This window comes from Amblyomma americanum, chromosome 6 (genome assembly GCF_052857255.1).
Source record: "Amblyomma americanum isolate KBUSLIRL-KWMA chromosome 6, ASM5285725v1, whole genome shotgun sequence".
In the NCBI taxonomy this organism is placed as follows: Eukaryota; Metazoa; Arthropoda; class Arachnida; order Ixodida; family Ixodidae; genus Amblyomma; species Amblyomma americanum.
The window spans coordinates 98,007,247-98,023,745 of NC_135502.1; the positions used below are offsets into that span (position 1 = coordinate 98,007,247).

At 50.2% G+C, this 16,499-nt stretch overlaps 1 non-coding gene across 1 annotated transcript; it reads right to left on the minus strand.

The window, feature by feature from the left end:
- Positions 1–6,977: 6,977 nt before the first annotated feature.
- TRNAT-CGU (transfer RNA threonine (anticodon CGU)) lies at positions 6,978–7,049 on the minus strand. Its single transcript has one exon. It is a non-coding gene; the product is annotated as a tRNA-Thr (tRNA).
- Between the last annotated feature and the right edge of the window lie 9,450 nt (positions 7,050–16,499).

The following is a 16,499-nucleotide window of genomic DNA, read 5'->3' on the forward strand; positions in this document are numbered from 1 at the left end:
TGTGACGCTTCGCTAAAAAGTCGGCGGTTATGTGTTCCAGCGGATGAAGCTTCTGTGTTTTCCATTTGCCTGCTTCGCTTGGCCGGGCAAAAAAGGCCGCCACCTTTTGGAAGACGTTGAAGTAACGAGCGTTAGCTGTTTGGCTTACTAGACGAAGAAAGCGAAGAACGCGCCCGTTGTCGAGTTACACCCCCTCAAGATACATCCCAGACGGAATTTGCTTCGTTTGTGGGGGTCAAGGTGGGTCTAGAATTCGGCTTGCGGTGCGATATGGTAATGCTTCAATTAGTAATTTTATGTATACAATGTTTACATATTATTCAATTGTGGTTTTATTTATATACCACAACCAATAGGGTTTTACTTGCCTACCAAATTCGGTACACAACGGATGGGTGCCCCTTCTTGTCGGAGAATATATATATTGCGGAACAAATGGTTGGTTGGTTCTGATTTAATATCTGCTACGGGTCCCATTTGGACCCAAGAAAATAATTTTTTTTTGTAAATATGGTGGAGTGCTTGCAGCACACCGGCACGGGTTGGCCCGGTATTGCACTGCCTCCGGAATCGGCCTGGGACATATTAGCGCGCGCGCATCTTTCCTCAACTTTCCTCTCCTATCTTTAGATTCTCGTACTTTCAGCACGTGGCCGCGGTTGTGGCTCAGCTTGAGCCAGTGGGCAGGCCCATGCACTTTGCTTTTCTTTCTTCCTGTCAGCAACAGCAGCAGCAACGAATGTATACACATAAAGCGGTCCTGTAACGGGACAGTTTTCCCACGTTATATATTTTTTTGGAGGGAAGGGGGAGAGGGATGGGAGGGCACAACCAATTTTAATGGGCGCCATTTTGGCGGCCACATAGTTCTACCTCTATCCACTTTGGGCCGTGACGGCATCATTGGCACGCGGCAGGTGATCGCTTCTAGAATGCTATTGTAGATGGCGCTACAGGTCTCAGTGCAAGATGTGCTGTTTTCTAATGGCTGCAACAGATTGAGCTGTGATCTCAGGGTGGTAGCAGACCCCACAAAACGTGATGAGTAAGAGCTGACGCTCTTAAAATAACTTTTCCTCCAGGAGCCTACATCCCGTAAATTTTTGTCCATGACTGTACATAACATTGATCAAGAAAGCTCTACAAATGTCACATCAGCCGTGAAACAAGAGGTAAGCCTGGTACGTAAGCTGCTGAAATCGTTAGTGCGTCCTTTGAAGACGCGAAAAATATTGCAGATTGAGTTCAACTATTTAGCGTCTGTACTTATTTTTTTTATAAGTGGATTTAGTTACGGCGTCAAAGGTGGCCTGGTGACGCTCCGTCCTTAAGAACTGTGAATATTGTCAGGTGGCTCGGATGACAGCCACCTGGGATGATTGACGGTAGTCAGAAGGCAAGCGTGAAACGCAAAGAAATTTTTGGTCTAGCCTGTGCCCAAACGAGAAACAACTGCACGGCCGTGACAGCAGCAGATGTGTTGGGTGGTCGTAGAAGACCAAAATGACGGTCGCTCTCGGCGGTAGTTAATTTAAAGACAGCATCCAACGTCCGAGATGAGATGCACGAGCAAACGACAACTGTCTCGAAAACCGTCGAAACAGCCAAGTATGATGTGTTTCTTCCAGCGCACTCTGATCTCTTTTCGCCTAGCATGCTTAGTGATAAGGCCAAGTGCCACACCTGATAAACGAACATAATCAAAGACCAAAGCAAACCTTGCTTCGCGGCAGTATGGTGATCAAAGCGACTAAACGCACAGAAAGTAAACGGCTTCTGATCGTTGTATTATTAAAAACAAAAGAAAACAAAGCAGGGAATAAAGGAAAGAAAAAAACTGAAATGAAGCACCCATGCACTTGTAAATCTGCGAGAAGAAAGGTCATAAAGTACAAATGTGCTCATCAGACAAAATGGAAAAGCAGTGCGAAAGGTTGAGACTGGAACGAAACAAAGGTACAAGCTGTGCGTCGCCATTTGAACTATATTTGATATATAAGTCTTGAAGCAACAGCGTTAATTGAAACGACGCCATGACAACTTAGCGAAATAGCTGATTTAACGAAACGAACTAGATAACGCTGTTGCAATTATTGCAGTTGTTGAGTCCCTGGAAAATACGATCGACTACTCACACCTGGACCAGGTGAAAATAGATTAGCGCTTAACAATAAGAAAACTGAGATAATAAAAAGAACACTAAATAATTTAGAGTCAATCAGTTTGACTGATGTAGTAGAAATGCGATAGCAATCTTCTGTCACTCGCCAATCTGTTCCAGTTCTGATTCTGTTTCGATTATGATTCTATTCTAATTCTGAGTCCATTCCCTTTCACTCTCCAATCTACTGCAATTGTGATTATTTTCTAATTCGGACTACGCAGCTACGTAAAATGCTTCACATTGTTAGATCGCAGCAAGTCCTCATACCACTACAGGTGCAGTGGCGCTGTGATTAAGCGATGCGCCACTGCACTGGCAGGTGGCTGTTTCAAAGACAGCCGATGGTGGGGGCTGTGAGACCGAAGTTGTTCTTTCCGAGTATTCCGAGATAGAATAACTCTCACAAGCTTCATTTTATCCTATGTAGTTCTTGAGAGGCTGTATATTTTACATGTAGGCCTGCAGGTGTCTCCGTCATTGTATTTACCATTTTTGTTTTTCCTGAGTGATTGTGCGTCCTGCGTCCCCATTCTGTCTCTTGCAAGCTCAGGTGGGAGGGAGAAGAGGACTCAGAGAGATGAGGTGCTTGACAGGTGGTGGCAGGTGGAGATAGGGAAATTGCCCTAAACACCACCTAGCAGGTAAAGGCTTCGCACAGACTCCGCCGAGTAGTTTTCGGCTCCATGACCCCCCTCGCATTATACGACTACCGCCAGTGAGTATCCAGCTCACGGTGAGCTGGTTTGCAAGACCAATGTTCGGCTTTACTATCGTTCCAGTGTTAAAACAAAAAACAATTTGTAGATCTAGGCTTAACGGCTTACCGCATGAATAAGCGAAAGCTGTTGCTTTGCCATATAGCTCTCCATGCTGCCGTTGAACCACCCACAGGTGGCGGATTTCTCCGTCGTCGTTCTAACTACCTCCTTCCGCTATGGCCACTCTCTGGGTACTTCCCGTGGCGGCCCCCTACCAAGAGGGTTGCGCAATCCTCCGCTCTCGCCCTAACCTCCCAAGCCACTTGGTCACCCGTCGCCTGTTGCTCTCTGTCTCTTCCCTCTCGACCTTTCTCTCTCCATCTTCTACCCTAGAAGTGAAGAGGAGACTTTCATCTCTCCACTTTGCCACCTGCCTACAGTGGCATGTGGCAGCTGAATTGAATTTAATAAAACTAAATTAAAGAAACCTAATTCGCAAAATTTAATTCACAATTCGGGCTTTGAACACGAGCAAATGCGGGAAAATCCCGCCCGACTCTCATGACGTCAAATATGTAAAGTGAAGCAGTGCCACACAAACATCAAAAAAGTGTTTTTGGAGGTTGGCCGTCGTTGAGTGTGGCTCGAAGATATCAGGAGCGAAAAATTCGCTTATTTTAAAGGCTAATTTTTGCATGCCAGAGAAGCAAGCCACGCACACCGTTTCTTCTCACATCCTACTGCAGATTTCTTTTCTGAATTTTTTAAATGCGCCGTGATTGTCCGCATCATTGAAAGCAAACTTAAAGAGGAGCGATATCAAGAATAGAACCGATTTGAGGTGCATGAGCTCGAACCTTGGCTCGAAGCTCCCGTATATTTCCGGCAAGCCATTTAACTCTACGTGTGTCTCCACGTGGCTGTAACGGGTATTCCGCGCAAGACAGTCCGATAAATTTCCCTTTCTATTTGGACTTGCATAGTGGTACAGAACAGTCTGATAAAAAAAAATTGGAGGGGATACTTAAGCTCCGCCGTAAAGGTATGAGGCGTTAGCGTAATGGGTAAATTCCCATATATGCAGACTTCATCATCCTCTAATTTACATTTATAGATCCCGGGGAGTCCTCATACCGCTCCTGGAGCAATGGTGCAGCGGTTAAGCGATGCGCTACTACCCTGTGATAGCATCCTAGCGGTGGGCCCGGTGAGCCCCAGGTTGCTCTTTAGGAGCGACCAATCATTAATTTAACTGCCACCTCCCACGGTGGGCAGTTTGCTCACTCTCGGGTGGGTAGGTTGGGATGACGCCGCACGGTCACGTGACCTGCGTCGGCAGCGTGCCTTCTATGACGCTCTCTGGGCACCACATACCAGGCACATATGTGCTCGCGATTTTTCGCTCACGACGCCAACACCCTATTTTATGCGTAAAGGGTCGCGTTAAGACTAGAGTAAAACGGGAATGGGGACCGCTGCACCGATTAAAATCTTCGCACTGGCATCACGGCAGGTCGGGCGCCAGCTTCCTGGACCATGCGCACACAGCGCCTCCACACGGCAGCTGCGAGCGGCTGCGAACAGGGCGCCCGACGGACCTAGGTGAGCTTTCTACCAGGCATCGAACGATTAGAGAAAACTCTGGCCTCGGACATGGTCGACTATTTCTCCATGATATCATCCGGCTTCATGGCACTCCCCATCAACCGCTTGCTGATCGAAGCCTCTGCTTTCTTTCTAAACTGATTTACGACTTTCCCCTCTAATGTTGCAGCAGTCACTAGTTTACTGCGGCCCACCATCCCCACAGGAACTGCCTTACTTAGCCTTACTTAGTTACTTTCAGCCAGTCACTTTGCGGCTTCGCTTTCACTTTTATTTTGTTTTCCAGATTTCTTTTAATAGTTTTAGTCGCAGGCAACATAGCCGCAAATTAGGCCCGCGGAAATAGAAAAAAAATACGCGTGGACTCTGATTAACGTATCGCTCCGCCGGTGGCCGAGCGGCAAGCCGCCACGGGAATGGCCGAAAGGCATTCCACGCATTGGCTCCTCCTACCTTCAGCGTTGAGTTAAAAATTTAAGCAAAAAGAAAGGCACGAGCCGGGACGTTTAATTCGATTTAAATTATGGAAACCAGCCGCGAGGGACAATAATTCGAAGTTTCTAAGAATGCTCGGAACGTGTAGATCGAGTTCCCGCCGTAAAAAGGCGAGCTCAGATTGCTCTTTAGTGCCCCTTGTTGGAGATGAGGGGTCCTTGAGTGAGCTGACTCTTTCAGCGCCGCACGTCCCTTCTCTGAATGACATTGTCGGACTTGGTTATGAAGGAAACGGTACAGGGGTTTTATTTTACATTATTTACAAGATTTAGGAACCTATTGGTGGGTGATGGGGGAAGGTCGGAGGATCTGAGAAGATCTGAGGATGATCGAGGATTCCTTCCTCACGGCACTCGTCGTCCGGTTTAAAAAGGGTCCGGTCCCTAGGATTCCCCAGGTTCGAGAAGGTCTTCGCCAGGTTGGGCGTGGTCTAACTTGCGTTGTCGCGCGCGCGCGCGCGCGCACGCACACACACACACGCACACACACACACACACACACACACACACACACACACACACACACACACACACACACACACACACACACACACACACACACACACACACACACACACGCACGCGCGCGCGCACGCACGCACACGCACGCACGCACGCGCACGCACGCACACGCACACGCACGCACACACACACACACACACACACACACACACACACACACACACACACACACACACACACACACACACACACACACACACACACACACACACACACACACACACACACACACACACACACACACACACACACACACACACACACACACACACACACACCACTTCACATAGAGACACGCCCTCGTCACAAGCCTCGCCGGAGAGAGAGGGTGCCGCTGGACCATCTCCCCCACCAGAGAGAGCGTTGTCTTCGCGTCCGAATGACAGTTCTCACGCTGTCAAGCCGAACACGTCTTCCGTGAAGTCCGAATGGGCGAGGCGCCGGCGAGCAGGCACAGTTGAAGGGGTGAGCCACCCCTGCTCGGTTCTGGCGGTCGCTAACTGCCTCCGTGCCGCACGGTCGATCTTCCGGGTACAATGTTGTTTACAAACGGCAGCAGAATCCTCCGTCTCGAGTCCAATAAACCAGGCGAGCACCGGCCGTGGGAACCAAGATGCCTATCGCTGTGCAGTGATCCCGGTTGCAGGTGTCCCGGGCCGAATACGCAGCTGAATCAGACCGGCTGTCGCCAGGAACCTTACACCCTTTAAGCTCCGCATTTAAGGGTGTGATGAGACCGCAGTTCCTGTGCCCACGCAGACACGGACACTTTTCCCTCTTTCACAATCACGATAATTATGCGGAAGACCGCACAAAATGCACATAAAGCCCCACCTTAACCGAGTCGTGCTAACGTGCCTGCGTGGCGTATCAATAGCGTGTCTCAGTCGAAAGCCGAGGGTCAGCGGCTGTAATCCTGTGTAGGCTTCATAGGCGCGGTTACTACGAATACAGCAATGAGTTTGCTGCATAGAAGCTTGACCGGCGGCGCACGTAACGTGAGTCGTCGCCTGCTCCGCGTACATACGACGGTAAGGAGGAAAACGGTGGCAGACCGCCCGTGAGCTTGGTGAGTTGCTCCCGGTTGCTCCGATCGTCGAAGATTAGAGCAACCTTGGTGTGCAAGCAAGCAGGTGTGGCAGTTAATGCGCCTTCCTTTCCTGACACCGTACAGTCATTATATTATTATCATTAAACGAAAAAGGAAACTCACGTGATGTGCATGTCAGTGCATGTTAAAGAGCGTCACATGGTTGAAATTTGCTCGGAGCCCTGTACTACAGCGTCTCTTATATCTCAGATGCAGTTCTGGCACGTAGAATCCCAAACATTAACCAGTCTTACAAGAACGTGCAGAGGTGAAAATTATATACCAGGCATGCGCGAATCGTCATCTCCAGCCGCATCAAAACACTATTGGAACGTGATATAGCTCGACTTCCAATGAATATTTGGGAACAAATAAAAAAATAATCAAACCGGTACTAAAAGAAATGCCGCCAGTGAGAATCGAACTCACGACCACTGGTTTACGAGACCAGCGCTCTGCCACTGAGCTACAGCGGCCATACGAACTCCAGTTAGGTGTCAGTATATTTATACAAAAAAGGAAATTGTCATCTAGTGCGAGTGCCATACGCGGTGTTAAATTCGAAGCGCTTTTGTAATGCTGTTCATTAGAGAAGCAAAAGCAATGCGCCACCTGAACTGTGGTTCACGAGTAGAATTACAAATTTTTCGACGAATCAATACAAACATTGCAAAAAACAATACCCTGTGCCATGTTACATGTTACACGCACCATGTTACTGGTAGAAATAAGAAGAAATGGCGAATGACGTTTTGAACGCATTAAATCAGTAATTGGTGGTCCTCTTTCATGACAATCTCCATCGCTTGCTAATTGCAGTCGTCTTCATCGCCGTAGTGTTCAAGAGGGACTTCTTCCTTTTTTAAGCCCGTCACGTGCGCTCCGCTGCACTGAGCTGACTTTTCAAAGTCGCTTTGACTTCGGATATAGTTTACTTATGATAAAAAAGGAATTCAGGAGAGATACCGCTGAGGACGGCTGAAGAGACGAGCTTTTCATGAACATGATAGCTAATCTAGTGTACTATTAGGATTTTTTGGTGTATATTTCCAATGATAAATCTGATCCTGGATTTCACTAATTTCTTCGCTGTCTTGGAAAAAAAGAAAAATTAACAGTGTACAGGAAGACAAAGTTTCGCACTGCTCCATCGGATTGAAAAGATATAGAAAATTTTCAAAATGGGATTGTTTTGTTTATTCGCTCTTCCGAATACAAATAAAATTTTACCTTCGGTCGGTCTTACCCTCTGGGCTCGTGATGGAAGCCAACAGTTTCCGGAACCAAGCAGCGTAGGTGTTCTTTTTTTAAAGTTTCTGTGTTCAACAAAGCAAGAATAATATGGCAATTTTTAAAAAGAAATGATCACAAAGCAGGAGAAAAAAACAACCACATGCCACCAGCGTGGTCTGAAGCCACGACCTCCAAATATCGCGTCCCGTGCTCTACCAACTGAGCAACGGAGCCACGCTGCGGTGCTCCACGCTCCTCGTCACGTCGCTTCCGCAGCGAGGGCGGGGTAGCGATGGTGATGTGGTGCGTCACCACGGAGTGTCGAGATTTGATGGACGTCGCTTTGCGCTCCCAGCAGGCGTGCGGTTTTCTAATGGCGCGAAAAATGGCTCAATTTTATTGAGTCATGAAGGCGAGCGTAATCACGCTTTCGAAGATCTAAAAAGTGATACGGCTATTACTAACGACCAGATGCAAATCTCTAACTGCAGTCTGACACCAATAGGCAATAGCTAAAAAGATAAAATAGGTATTTAGTGAATCACGAGACTAGTAACAAGATTCATCTGTTTTTTTTTACGTTTGCCAGCACTTGTATAACTATGTCGAATAAATTTCTCTTCACATCAAAAGCCCCTTTTTAATTAAAGGTGGGCTTCACTGAAACAACTGGTATAACGGCACTACCTTACCGGTACTCATCGGTGGGGCGAAGAAATCGAGACTAGCGAAAAGGCTTCAAATTAAATTGAGGACAGCACAGCGAGCCATGGAACAGACAAAGGTGGACGAAAAGAGGAGAATGGGGCCGGGAACAAGCACGAATGATGACATCGTCACGTGTTGGTGACAACGGCCTGGATAACAGACCAGTAGACCGTCACTGAAGTGAACTATTGTTCTGACTTACGCTCAAAAAGAATTCAAGAACTCGGCAGCGACGATAACAGCTCGTCGAAGAACATAGTCACCGCAGTTTTCGGATGTGCTCATCTTAAAGTCGCGATTCAGCATTTGAGATAAGCGGAATCTAAGAACTGCAGTCATTACGATCAACGTGGAAGCAGATGTCGGAGATAACGGACTTTTGAGCGCGCTCTGGTGCCCATTTTTCTAAGAAACAAAATAATAAAACAAGCAACAAAATTTAAATAAAAGATCAAACCAAACTGCGCTTTGTGTCATTCTCTTAAATATCGACCGAGTGCTCAGATAAAAAACAGAGGTATATAAAAGAAACGAGTGAAAATAACGGCGTCCGTCGGCGCGCGTAATATGGTTTCAAGCCAAGCTCTGGGCATGCATGCCACTACTGCGAGGTGCCCGCTTGATCGGGAACGAGTTCCTAGTTGGCGTGACTACGTAGTGGGGGGATATTTTACGGTCCTAAATATCGGCGTAACTATTTTTCACTGCGTCTTCAGCTGCAAATTGGCGTCCACACGTATACGCGGTCACCAAGCTTGTATTCCGTGTCATGTCGACGCTGACTGCAGGTTTGAGCGTCGATGCCTTGCTGGTCTTATGAAAACTGGCTGGGTGACTCATCCGGATTCTTGTGCACATTGTACGTAGGCGGCGAGGTCGACGTTTATTTCATGTGTGACATGCTGGTGTTGAAACTTTATTGTCGTAAAGACAAAGAGGTTGAGGGGTGTTGTGCTCGCGCTTCCTTCCTGCTGTTCAGTTCGGCGAAATTGGACATGGGGAGGATTCCCTGAGGACCACCGCGATGGGTGAGCCCTCTATGGGAGACGTGGCTGCAGGAATGCCGGAAGCAGCGACGACGATAGCGTCCCCACGTATTCGTTCTGGTCATCAGGCGACGAAGTACAGGATCAGCGTTGCCCTCTTCAGTCACGCTGGAATTGAACAATTGCCAGAGTGCCGCTCCTTCGACAGAGGTTCCGCGTTCCGGTCATCAGTACAAGATATTTCAACCCCTGCTGGGAGACAGTTTGCATTCCTGTGTGACACAAGCGCCTTCCTGGTCAGCATGGGCGTGGTCCGGACGCACGTGCGCGCCCGCCGGGAGGCAGCGGGGACGACAACGTGACCGGGTCCTTTTCCCTTTCCCTCGACCGAGCTGCGAGAGAACATCAGGACCGCCCTGCCGTGGGTGGTAGCATCAGTGTCATTGCGTGATTGGACATCATTCTTCGAACTATATTCCCCAGCTAGGGATCTGGGGAACACGAAGAGTATTTAAGGAGCTGCTGGTTTGGTACTAGAGGAGAGCCCCCTCTTGAGAGATACTGTTGCAAAAGGGTTGCAAGCCCCAAGGGTAGCGTTGGCCTGGCGGCCTGGGGCACAGCTGGAAACATCCGAAGGTCCCGGCAAAGGATGAGTCGACTGGCAACAGAACAACTTGTTTATTCTGGCATCGCAAAAGAGCAGCCGGTCAGGGCGACCACGTTACTCGAAGGAAGAAATCGAAGTCTCTCTTTGGCGTCCGGGGCAGCGGCTTTTATACCCTCGGAGTCGAGTGCAAGAAGGAACGGCTCAGGATGAGGCGCCCGATACGGCGACGCTCGGACATGTTCAGACGTGACGTGCGCGTCCGCCGGGCCGGCGCCGGTCAGACCTCCTCGCCTCCCAGTTGGGGAGCTCCTCTCCCCGGCTGCCGCGCTTTGACAAGCGTGGGCACCAACATGCACACACACACACGCACACACGACGACACGTGGCATAGAAACCTGCCTGGACGCGCTTGGCGGGAGGCGTTACGGCAGCACTGAACGGGCCCAGAATGACCGCCACTTTGAACGAAGCCCCGGCGTCCGTTGCATCCGTGCCGGCTATACCGCGCGTCGTAGGCGAAACGTAACAGACCGCCCTGCCGGGAGAAGGAGATCCCGATGGTCAGGGGACTGCATTCGCTGTCCGGAGGGATGTCGCTCGATGATGCTCGTAATCGAAACCGGTCGTCCCTCGACGTTGCTTGAGCGCAGCGCACAGAGAAGGCCTCATTCTCAGGTTCAGGATCACACAGGACACTGCAAAGTCACTTCGGGAGAGTTGCCATTTTTGTGCTCGTTCCCAGCAAGCGTTAGAACTACGCCGAAACGCAACCGCTCAGTCAGCAAGCACGAGACAACCCTCACTAAGCTCTGCCAGGCTCTTTCCCCTTTTATACTACAGCCTAGTTCCTTACAGTAGTCAAGCAGCACTCAGAACGCGTCCACAAATTGGAAAATTGCACTAGAAAGCACATAACCACTTTGAAACACTAAACAAAAGCAATATGTTAAAAATCCTGCCTCAGGAAGAAAACATCAGTAACAAACAACTTTGAGGCGGATTCCCACGTTAGGGGCCTCGACTTAAGCCATCGGCGTTACCGTTGAGACTCCCCTTTTTGTAACGCACCTCAAAGGAATATGGTTGCAAAGCGAGGCTCCAGCGCAGGAGGCGGCCATTTTTGGGAGAGATGGTCTGCAGCCATTGGAGAGTGCAGTGATCCGTCTCAATGATAAACCTCGAGCCGGCTAGGTAGCATGACAATTTCTGAACGGCCCACACGAGACACGCACACTCTTTCTCGGTGGCGCTGTATGCCTGCTCACGACAGGTCAGCTTACGACTAGCATACAGGACGGGGTGTTCCACTTCTCCATTGTCCCTTTGGCACAGTACAACGCCCATGCCTCGCTCACTAGCATCGCACTGAACAACGAACCCTTTTGTGTAGTCTGGCGATCGTAGCACAGGCTGGCTTGTTAGGGCGCTCTTTAGGGCGCTAAAAGCTCTTTCCTTTGTCTCGCCCTAGACGACTGTTTGGGGCTCTGTTTTTCTTAGAGCATCCGTCAGGGGAGCCGCGATATCGGAGTACCTGGGGATGTACCTCTGATAGTAGCCGGCGACACCTAAAAACGACCGAATATCGGTCTTCGTGCGCGGTTGCGGGAAGTCTCGCACAGCGGCCACTTTTATTTCAGAGGGGCGGCGACGACCCTGTCCAATCACGTGACCGAGGTAGACAACCTCGGCCTGTGCTAATTGGCACTTGGGAGCCTTGACTGTGAAGCCCGCTTCGCGCAGCCGGGTTAGCACTGCCCGCAAGTGTGCCATATGCTCAGACCAGGATGCGGAGAATATCGCTACGTCGTCTAAATACGGTAAAGCGAATTCTTCCTGTCCCCGCAACACTTTGTCCATGAGGCCTGAAAAGCAGTATGGCGCGTTCTTCAAACCAAAACTCAAAACTTTAGGACGGAATGTTCCCATTGGTGAAATGAACGCCGCATACCTACTAGCCTCTTCTGTAAGTGGAACCTGCCAATAACCCCTGACAAAATCTAGGGTGGAAATAAACTGAGCGCTACTAACTTTCTCAAGGCGCTCCTCGATGTTAGGGATCGGATAAATTTGATCCTTAGTGATGGAATTAAGCCTGCGGTAGTCGACGCAAGGACGAGGTTCCTTGCCCGGTACCTGAACTAAAATCAAAGGGGAGGTATAATCACTCTCACCCGCCTAAATAACACCGAGCTGTAGCATTTTCTTTACCTCAGCCTCCATAATATCGCGCTGGCGGGGTGACACCCGGTACGCCTTGGATCGTACTGGCTCTGGGGAGGTAAGTTCCATATCATGAGTAAGGACAGAAGTCCTACCATGCCTCTCAGAGAACTGACCTTGAAACTCTTGTAAGAGTTGGTGTAGTTCGGTTTTCTGCTCAGGCGACAGCGGTGCTTTAATGATTAAGTCACTAATGACCTGATCAGTGTCTTCCCTGCTCGTCACTGAGCTTAGTCCCGGAAGCTCGACCGGAAGCTCTTCTAACTTTCCCGTGTCGGGCATTTCCTCTCCAGTACCTGGTGCCTTCAACGCTACAGGCTCAATTTTATTCAGTTCGGACGTGCTCTGAATATCAGCTTGCTGCGCCTCCGACCCTTTTTCATTGTTCGACAACGTCGGCCCCGCAACTACCGCCTTTGCAGCGAGCTCCTGAACTCTCGATCTGGTTAAGGCCTGAACGCTAGCCTCACCAAACAAAAGCCCCTTCTCGCGCAGGAGGTGATCGGACCTGTTCGAAAATAGGTACGGGTACTGGGGGGGCAGCATAGATGACACTACGGCCTCCGTCTCAAGTGCTCCGAAAGGTCCTTCAATAAGCACTTTTGCTACGGGCAGACACACGCTATGAGCTTCCACGGCTTGCTTGATCCATGCGCACTCGCCCGTGAACATATCGGGTTCTACGTACGAGGGGTGAACTACATCCATTGTAGCTGCGGAATCACGAAGCACTCGGCACTCTTTCCCGTTCACGAGGAAGCCTCGCATGTAAGGCTCGAGAAGCTTCATGTTCTCGTCAGTGCTGCATAATGACAAAAACAAAACTTTTGTTTTTGTTTCTGGACACTGCGCAGAAAAGTGGCCCGGCTTCTGGCACGTATAACACACGCGCGCTTGCCTCGTCTCGAACCGCTTTCTGCGTTCGGCTTAGGCTGCCGTCGTCTTCTTACGTTCAGTCGGACTGCTTTCACTCGCATTCGCACTACGTGTGTCCCCCCTTGCTCTCATGGGTGTGAACTTCGGCCTCTTAGACTTGGAGCCAAATTCACCCTTTTGACCGTCCTTAGCTCCGCGAGCCCGACGCGTCACAAACTCCTCGGCTAGCTCGGCGGCTTTAGCCACTGTACTAACGTCTGGCCTATCCAAGACCAAGTACCGCACGTTCTCAGGTAACCGACTATAAAACTGTTCTAGCCCGAAACACTGCAGAATTTTCTCGTGGTCACCAAACGCTTTCTCTTCTTTGAGCCACTCCTGCATGTTTCACATAAGCCTGTAGGCAAACTCTGTATATGACTCACTTCTGCCTTTTTCATTTTCCCGAAACTTCCGACGGAACGCCTCCGCTGACAGCCTGTAGTTTTTTAGCAGACTCGATTTCACTTGGTCGAAATCCTCTGCCTCCTCTCTCTTCAAGCGAGCGACTACGTCGGCCGCCTCGCCGGGTAACAAAGTGAGCAAGCGCTGTGGCCACGTTTCCCGAGAGAACCCCTGCTTCTCGCGCGTTCGCTCAAAGTTAACCAGGAACAAACCAATGTCCTCTCCAAGCTTAAACGGCCGCATCAGGTCAGTCATTTTGAGCGATACTCGTTCTCCTGCACCGTGTGCCTGACTTCCATTACGAGCGCGTTCCATCTCTACCTCGAGACGCTTCATTTCCAAAGCGCGCTCTTCTTTCTCTTTATCTTTTTGTTCTTTACGTTCGCGCTCGTCTTTCTCTTTTTGCTCTTTACGCTCGCGCTCCTCTTTTTGCTCTTTACGTTCGCGCTCGTCTTTCTCTTTTTGCTCCCTCTCCTGAATGGTCTCAAGGCATTCCGACAGCTCGTCATCCACAGCCTCCAACTTAAGAATAGCCCTTAGCAGTTCTGGTTTTCTGAGTTTGTCTGAGACATCCAGACCCAACTCTCTTGCAAGCTCCAGCAATTTCGGTTTGCGCAACGACTTCAAATCCATGGCTGCTCCGAATGCTGCTTTCTCTACTGCCTACTATTGTCTTGCCGCAAACTAACCCGGCAGCAACGACAACACAATTACCAGCTCTGTTTCTGACACTAACAAAAGCCTGGCAAAACTCAGAAGAAGAAAGTCCCGCACTCACCAAACCTCGCAGCCAAGAATTCAGCGCAGTCGTTCCGCTGCAGGCAACCAGTCATCACACAGGGCTCGTTGCACTGCTTCCGGATGGTCGTTGTGCTGCTCAGCATACAGTTGACCGCATATCTTCGCTGCTGGCCTCCGTTGTCGCGATCCCACCGCTGCCACCAGTTGTTGCAAAAGGGTTGCAAGCCACAAGGGTAGCGTTGGCCTGGCGGCCTGGGGCACAGCTGGAAGCATCCGAAGGTCCCGGCAAAGGATGAGTCGACTGGCAACAGAACAACTTGTTTATTCTGGCATCGCAAAAGAGCAGCCGGTCAGGGCGACCACGTTACTCGAAGGAAGAAATCGAAGTCTCTCTTTGGCGTCCGGGGCAGCGGCTTTTATACCCTCGGAGTCGAGGGCAAGAAGGAACGGCTCTGGATGAGGCGCCCGATACGGCGACGCTCAGACATGTTCAGACGTGACGTGCGCGTCCGCCGGGCCGGCGCCGGTCAGACCTCCTCGCCTCCCAGTTGGGGAGCTCCTCTCCCCGGCTGCCGCGCTTTGACAAGCGTGGGCACCAACATGCACACACACACGCGCACACACGACGACACGTGGCATAGAAACCTGCCTGGACGCGCTTGGCGGGAGGCGTTACGGCAGCACTGAACGGGCCCAGAATGACCGCCACTTTGAACGAAGCCCCGGCCTCCGTTGCATCCGTGCCGGCTATACCGCGCGTCGTAGGCGAAACGTAACAATACCCTTTGCTGGGAGAGACTCCCGACTGCTAAGAAGCTCCCTTTACTGAGAGGCACCCTCAGTTGCCCTTACTTGTACATTGTGTAAATAGTCTTTGTATAAAGTTTCCAAGTTTTCTTCCTCCGATCGTCCTCGTCTCTTCTCCGGCCCAGTCACGCTACCTGAATCCAAACAACTGGATGGCAGCTGTGGGATGTGCACGTGAAGTTACCGGCTCCAACGGACCTCGGCAGCTACGGGACTGACGGGCGTCAGCTATACCTTGGCAGAGTGAGTGCCCAATGTTTTCCGTTCATTGCGCCAGATCGTACTAGCACATCCAGATGCTAGGTGCGGATTCCTGTTGTCTGGGAAATTTATTTAGGGAAACTGTTTTGTCCACTGCAAGCAAGGCTTTTGTTTTAGTGGGCTTGCTAACGCATGGTGGAACTCACGATGGAGAAGTTAAAAGTACACGAGCTGCTCGAAATTTGCCAGGAGCTGGGGATTTCGCTACTTTCTGCGAAAAGAAAAACAGAAATTCTCGAGGTAATGCGGCAGGAGGAGGTTGTGCGAGCAGAAAGAAAAAGAAGAGCTTCGGTTGGATCAAGAGGGACGGGAGGTCCGTGAGGCAGAGGAAAAAGCGAGAGAACACGCTCGAAAAATGAAGGAGCTCGAAATCGCGTCGAACGGAGGGAATATGGCGCGTCTTAGCCCTGCATCTTCGGTAGAGAAGCAAGGGAGGAACAGATTGCAGGATCTCGTCTCAACATACGGCGTGGGAGGCGATATTGCACTCTTTTTGATAAATTTCGAACGTGCATGTGGGAAGGTGCACATCGACAAGAGCGCTTGGTCGTAGAAGTTACTTCCATTCCTTCCGTGCGAGGCGGCTGAAATGGTGGGTCGCCTCTCACGGGAAGAGTGTGATGACTACGAGAAGGTAAAGAGCGCACTGCATAGGAAGTACCGGCTTTCTGATGAAGCCTTTAGGCAGTGATTCAGGCAGGCAAAGAAAGCCGGAGAGTCGCATACTGACTTCGCGTACCGGCTTAAAGTCTACTTTAACGAGTGGCTTAACACCGCTGAGGTGCACGGAAGTCATGACAAGGTACTAGAGTGCATCGCTCTAGAGCAGTGCTATAGCGCGATTCCAGAAGATCTGAGGATCTGGCTGCAAGATAGGCTAACAGATATATACCTAGACAAAGCAGCACAGCTCGCAGACGAGTGTTACGTTCGCCGAAACCTCCAAAGCAAGGCAGGGTACGATAACAGGTTATGAAAGGGAGAAACCTATTTAAAGAGAATCCCCGACCGAAGGGTGCCACCTGCACGCCGGGATCACCAAG